The sequence below is a fragment of the Oncorhynchus kisutch genome, linkage group LG10, assembly GCF_002021735.2.
Source record: "Oncorhynchus kisutch isolate 150728-3 linkage group LG10, Okis_V2, whole genome shotgun sequence".
NCBI classification, from domain to species: Eukaryota; Metazoa; Chordata; class Actinopteri; order Salmoniformes; family Salmonidae; genus Oncorhynchus; species Oncorhynchus kisutch.
In genome coordinates, this window is record NC_034183.2 from 2,902,274 (window position 1) to 2,910,076 (window position 7,803).

Consider the following 7,803-nt stretch of genomic DNA (forward strand, 5'->3'; position numbering starts at 1 on the left):
GAACTCAAACTCACCATCTTGGGTAAAGTCCAAGAAGGTAGAATCAATGATGATACATAAGGAACTCAAACTCACCATCTTGGGTAAAGTCCAAGAAGGTAGAATCAATGATGATACATAAGGAACTCAAACTCACCATCTTGGGTAAAGTCCAAGAAGGTAGAATCAATGATGATACATAAGGAACTCAAACTCACCATCTTGGGTAAAGTCCAAGAAGGTAGAATCAATGCTTTTATTCATATATATTTTTAGATTTTCCTAACAGCATATTGTTTTTAATTTGTATTTATTTTATTTAACCTTTTAATTAACTGGGCAAGTCAGTTAAGAACAAATTCTTATTTACAATGACGGCCTTCACCGGGCCAAACCCGGACGACGCCGGGCCAATTGTGCGCCGTCCTATGGTACTCCCAATCATGGCCGGATGGTGATACAGCCTGTATGCGAACCAGGTACTGTAGTGACACCTCTAGCACTGAGATGCAGTGTCTTAGACCGCTGTGATACAGCTTGGATGTGAACCAGGGTCTGTAGTGATGCCCCACTGAGATGCAGTGCCTCAGACCTCTGTGATACAGCCTGGATTCGAACCAGGGTCTGTAGTGACGCCCCACTGAGATGCAGTACCTTAGACCTCTGCTGTGCCACTCGGGAGCCCATTGTTAGAATGAACTGAATTCCATCTGGACAGACATGAATGCCATTTTGGACAAACAGGACAAATCTAATAAGACCGACTACAATTCACAAACAAACAAGGCTCTCCATCGTATACTCTCTGATTACAACCTCATGGATGCCTGGCGAGCACATAATCCTAAAAGCCAAAGAGTACACGTTTACTCAAACAAGTATAAGTCATTTTTTACGAATCGATTTTTCATACTATTATCTTCACCTCTATCTTCTTCAATCAAGAAAATGTAAATTAGACATGTGATCTGGTTTGACCACCATGCTAGCTAGCTTTTCATTACTACAACATTCTATATTCTGTGATCAATTTGCTAACTAAATGAATGAATAATGATCAATAAAAATGTGGTCTATGAAATAGGGGAATTACTACCGTAAACCCAAATTAATCAATCAAAAGATTATCCCGCTTCAATAAAGAATTGTACACCTCTGATTGTAAATCTACACCAAGATTTACAATCAGGGCATTGGATAACATGAATAAAGAGCATAAAGAGCATTGGAAAACATTGGATACCATGAATAAAGGGCATTGGATATTATTGGATAACGTTGGATACCATGAATAAAGAGCATTGGATACCATGAATAAAGAGCATTGGATAACATGAATAAAGAGCATAAAGGGCATTGGATAACATTGGATACCATGAATAAAGAGCATTGGATAACATGAATAAAGAGCATAAAGAGCAATGGATAACATTGGATAACAAGAATAAAGAGCATTGGATAACATGAATAAAGAGCATTGGATAACATGAATAAAGGGCATTGGATAACATGAATAAAGGGCATTGGATAACATGAATAAAGGGCATTGGATAACATGAATAAAGAGCATTGGATAACATTGGATAACATGAATAAAGGGCATTGGATAACATGAATAAAGGGCATTGGATAACATTAGATAACATGAATAAAGAGCATTGGATAACATTGGATAACATGAATAAAGGGCATTGGATATTATTGGATAACATGAATAAAGAGCAATGGATAACATTGGATAACAAGAATAAAGAGCATTGGATAACATGAATAAAGGGCATTGGATAACATTAATAAAGGGCATTGGATAACATGAATAAAGAGCATTGGATAACATTGGATAACATGAATAAAGGGCATTGGATAACATTGGATAACATGAATAAAGAGCATTGGATAACATTGGATAACATGAATAAAGGGCATTGGATAACATGAATAAAGGGCATTGGATAACATTAGATAACATGAATAAAGAGCATTGGATAACATTGGATAACATTAATAAAGGGCATTGGATAACATTGGATAACATGAATAAAGAGCATTGGATAACATTGGATAACATGAATAAAGAGCATTGGATAACATTGGATAACATGAATAAAGAGCATTGGATAACATTGGATAACATGAATAAAGAGCATTGGATAACATTGGATAACATGAATAAAGAGCATTGGATAACATTGGATAACATGAATAAAGAGCATTGGATAACATTGGATAACATGAATAAAGAGCATTGGATAACATTGGATAACATGAATAAAGGGCATTGGATAACATTGGATAACATGAATAAAGAGCATTGGACAGCATGAAATAAAGACAAATCACCTGTTTGTGATGGTATTCCTCCTGGGGTCTGTTTAAAATGTTGGAATCAATTAGGTCCACTTTTGCTCAAAATGATACATACAGCCATTGACAAATGTTATTTTGGGAGAGATGTGAACACACAACTAATTTCGCTTTTAGAAAGAAAAACAAGTAAGGACGCTACCCAATGTTCTCACTATCGCCCCCTATCTTCGATAGACACAGATATTAAACTGTGTTCCAGAATAGTTATCTTGAAACATACCTACCCAAATTGATCCACACGGGACCAAAGCGTGTTTGTTAAAACGTTTTTAATCCTCTGATAAACCTCCGTCAACTATTACATATTTTAGATGCATCATCAGAAACAGCAGCTCCTCGGGGTTGTATTATCTATCCATTGCAGAAGAAGCTTTTGATAGACTAGAATGGTCCTATCTCTGGTCTGTCTTGGAACGTCGGTTCCAATTGGCTCCAATTGCATGAATAATATGATTCAAATACTATATGGCAATCCCTCAGCCATAGCTGCCATAGCTGCCATAGCTGCCAAAGCTGCTCTGCTACAGTCAGAATCACTAGAAGCAGCAGAAGGAGATCCCATTTCACCTTTGCTATTTTATTATCCATGGAACCTCTGGCCCAGGACATTCGTCAATTCAAAGAAATAACACTAAAATCTACGGATCACTTCGTCTAATTATACGCATTTTACTATGTCTAGAAAATGTATAAAAATCACTCCCAAACGCATTGGCGATCATAGAACAATGCAGCTTTATCTCGAGTTATAAAATGAATCTAACCAATTCAGACCCTACTGCCTCTCGGGACCCCGATGGAGGACTCCGTCTCTACTTATGGAATCGCTATCGTTTCCCATTTCTGAGATCTATTTCCTTCCTTTTGATAAACCGGTGGCAGAAACTTTAACAGCTCAAATGATTTAAATCCAAACCTCAGTAGATTGAAATAGTATCCCAGTTGCTTTAACCTTAAAGTGTGTACCCACTGTTTCCCAGGGGGCCGAAGACGTGGAAGTCATTTATGGCAGCCACCCCTGCACCTCTCTGATTCAGAGGGGTTGGGTTAAATGGGGAAGGACGCATTTCAGTTGAAAGCATTCAGTTGTACAAACTGACGAGGTCTTTTCCCTTTCAGTGTCTACCCACTGTTTCCCCCCTTTTCCCTGTCAGTGTCTACCCACTGTTCCCCCTTTTCCCTTTCAGTGTCTACCCACTGTTCCCTTTCAGTGTCTACCCACTGTTTCCCCCCTTTTCCCTGTCAGTGTCTATCCACTGTTTCCCCCCTTTTCCCTGTCAGTGTCTACCCACTGTTTCCCCCTTTTCCCTTTCAGTGTCTACCCACTGTTCCCCCCTTTTCCCTTTCAGTGTTTACCCACTGTTTCCCCCCTTTTCCCTTTCAGTGTCTACCCACTGTTCCCCCTTTTCCCTTTCAGTGTCTACCCACTGTTCCCTTTCAGTGTCTACCCACTGTTCCCCCCTTTTCCCTTTCAGTGTCTACCCACTGTTCCCCCCTTTTCCCTTTCAGTGTCTACCCACTGTTCCCTTTCAGTGTCTACCCACTGTTCCCTTTCAGTGTCTACCCACTGTTCCCCCCTTTTCCCTTTCAGTGTCTACCCACTGTTCCCCCCTTTTCCCTTTCAGTGTCTACTCACTGTTCCCCCCTTTTCCCTGTCAGTGTCTACCCACTGTTCCCCCCTTTTCCCTTTCAGTGTCTACCCACTGTTCCCCCCTTTTCCCTGTCAGTGTCTACCCACTGTTCCCCTTCAGTGTCTACCCACTGTTTCCCCCCTTTCCCCTTTCAGTGTCTACCCACTGTTTCCCCCTTTTCCCTTTCAGTGTCTACCCACTGTTTCCCCCCATTTCCCTTTCAGTGTCTACCCACTGTTTCCCCCCTTTTCCCTTTCCCTAAATTAATATATTGCCACAGCTGAATTTCTGTGGTTCAATACTCCCATTCTGGCTATTGGGATCAAATGAATAGTGCGGTTTTAAAATGTATATGGAAACGATCCCGGATAAAATGATACTTCACAAAGAGGAAAGATGTAGGAGGACCATCCGCACTAAACTATCAATTGTTTTTCCAGGCTCTAACATTTCGTCCCACCCTAAATTGGTTTAGACATGATTCTTCTGCCTGACTGACTGAGTATAGAGTAATATGGTGTCTCCTATTGTCCTGGAAGAGGTGGTCCCTTTAACAATGTTATATGGTGTCTCCTATTGCCCTGGAAGAGGTGGTCTCCACTGATATATCCCTTAAACAATGTAATACGGTATCACCTAACGCCATGGAAGAGGGGGTCTCCACTGATATATCCCTTAAACAATGTAATACGGTATCACCTAACGCCATGGAAGAGGGGGTCTCCACTGATATATCCCTTAAACAATGTTATATGGTGACTCCTATTGTCCTGGAAGAGGTGGTCTCCACTTAACCATGTAAACTAAGCTTTGGTCCTATATTGCTCAAACAATTTATATTTTGGCGCAAAACATTGAAAAACAATGTAACAGGGAATCAAAATGACATGCCCATACGCCAATTTCTCCCAATAATGTGATCTGGAGGACGGCCTTTTGGAACCCCGATGGTCTAAATGTGTCATTCATACCGATCTCATGGACAATAATGCCTTGTGATCTGGAGGACGGTCTTTTGGAACCCCGATGGTCTAAATGTGTCATTCATACCGATCTCATGGACAATAATGCCTTGTGATCTGGAGGACGGTCTTTTGGAACCCCAATGGTCTAAATGTGTCATCCATACCGATCTCATGGACAATAATGGTTTCAGAACAATCCACGATTTGTAAGACAAATACACATTACACAGGCAAATCCTTTTTTCAATATTTACAACTCAGCTGGCCTATGGAGTACCTTGGGAAATCCCAATGATGCGATTCATAAATACATTATCTGGGCTCCTGAAAGGACTGATCTCTATAATATATAAACAACTTTTAGAAAGCTCATATTCGGATCTAGCCATTAAAAAAGTATGGTCCATGGATCTAATTGAGTCTGATCCTTAACTGGAACAGAATATGTAACATTATGGCATTCGGTAAAACAAACCATCGATTTATACATGTGTAAGTTTGTTCACAGACTGGTTTTAACACCAAGGAAATGTTTTATAATGAAATTGGCCCCAACTCCTAACTGTATTTTTGTACTATTCACTACCATAGTGAATAGTTTATAACTTATTTTCTAACTTATAACTTCTTTTGTATGTACTATATCCAACACCTTCTCTTATGACCCAAAAAATAGTTTCTGGATATCAGAGAAGCGATTAATTACCTCAAACTTGTTGTTTGTGTCGCACTACTTTGCTTTATCTTGGCCAGGTCGCAGTTGTAAATGAGAACTTGTTCTCAACTAGCCTACCTGGTTAAATAAATGGAACTTGTTCTCAACTAGCCTACCTGGTTAAATAAAGGGAACTTGTTCTCAACTAGCCTACCTGGTTAAATAAAGGTGTTCTCAACTAGCCTACCTGGTTAAATAAAGGGAACTTGTTCTCAACTAGCCTACCTGGTTAAATAAAGGGAACTTGTTCTCAACTAGCCTACCTGGTTAAATAAAGGGAACTTGTTCTCAACTAGCCTACCTGGTTAAATAAAGGGAACTTGTTCTCAACTAGCCTACCTGGTTAAATAAAGGGAACTTGTTCTCAACTAGCCTACCTGGTTAAATAAAGGGAACTTGTTCTCAACTAGCCTACCTGGTTAAATAAAGGCAGAATAAATCACATTTTAAAAAGTCACACAAAAAAAAGAACTGTACTAAGATTTTTTCTTTAGGATATACTGATGAATCCCTGACCCAAGACCAGGCCCCAATCCCTGACCCAAGACCAGGCCCAAATCCCTGACCCAAGACCAGGCCCCAATCCCTGACCCAAGACCAGGCCCCAATCCCTGACCCAAGACCAGGCCCCAATCCCTGACCCAAGACCAGGTCCAAATCCCTGACCCAAGACCAGGCCCCAATCCCTGACCCAAGACCAGGCCCCAATCCCTGACCCAAGACCAGGCCCAAATCCCTGACCCAAGACCAGGCCCAAATCCCTGACCCAAGACCAGGCCCAAATCCCTGACCCAAGACCAGGCCCCAATCCCTGACCCAAGACCAGGCCCCAATCCCTGACCCAAGACCAGGCCCCAATCCCTGACCCAAGACCAGGCCCAAATCCCTGACCCAAGACCAGGCCCAAATCCCTGACCCAAGACCAGGCCCAAATCCCTGACCCAAGACCAGGTCCAAATCCCTGACCCAAGACCAGGCCCAAATCTCTGACCCAAGACCAGGCCCCAATCCCTGACCCAAGACCAGGCCCCAATCCCTGACCCAAGACCAGGCCCCAATCCCTGACCCAAGACCAGGTCCAAATCCCTGACCCAAGACCAGGCCCCAATCCCTGACCCAAGACCAGGCCCCAATCCCTGACCCAAGACCAGGTCCAAATCCCTGACCCAAGACCAGGCCCAAGAGAGTTTTCATCTATATTTACCACCACTAAGACCAACAAGCTGTATAGGGCCATAAGCAAACAAGAAAAAATGCTCAATGCTCACATCAAAACCATCATCCTAGAAACCCTAGACCCACTCAAATTTGCATACCGCCCCAACAGATCCACAGATGTCGCAAACTCTATTGAAATCTACACTGCCCAGGGGTGCGTGCTTAGTCCCCTCCTGTTCTCCCTGTTCACCCACGACGGCGTGGCCAAGCACGACTTCAACACCATCATTACGTTTGCAGATGACACAACGTGGTAGGCCTGATCACCGACAACGATGAGACAGCCTATAAGGAGGAGGCCTGGCAGTGTGGTGCCAACAACCTCTACTTCAAGATAAAGGAGATGATCGTGGCCTACAGTAAAAGGAGCACCCTGGTCATAGACTGGTTTCTTTGCTACCGCACGGCAAGTGGTACCGGAGTGCCAAGTCTAGATCAAAAAGGCTTCTTAACAGCTTCTAACCCCCAAGCCATCAGACTGCTGAGCAATTAATCAAATGGCCACCTGGACTATTTACATTGACCCCCCCTTTTTTTATACTGCTGCTACTGTCACGCCTGCTCTTCCTCTCTGGCGCTCGAGGGCATCAGGCTGCCCTTCATTACGCACACCTGTCACCATCATTACGCGCAGCAGCGCTCATTGGACTCACCTGGACTCCTTCTCTTTGTTGATTGCCCCGTCTATAACTGTCTGCTCCCCCGTTTGTTCCCTGTGTCAGCATTAATGTGTTCACGTCCAGACGCTGTCCTGTCCTGTCCTATGTCCGTCCCTGTACTTGCTTCTTGTCTCTACCAGCGTCGACCCTTACAGCTACTCCCTGTTTATTGTCTATGCATAGTCACTTTACCCCTAATTACATATTACCTCAATTACCTCGACTAACCTGCACATTGACTTGGTACCAGTATCCAGTATATAGCCTCG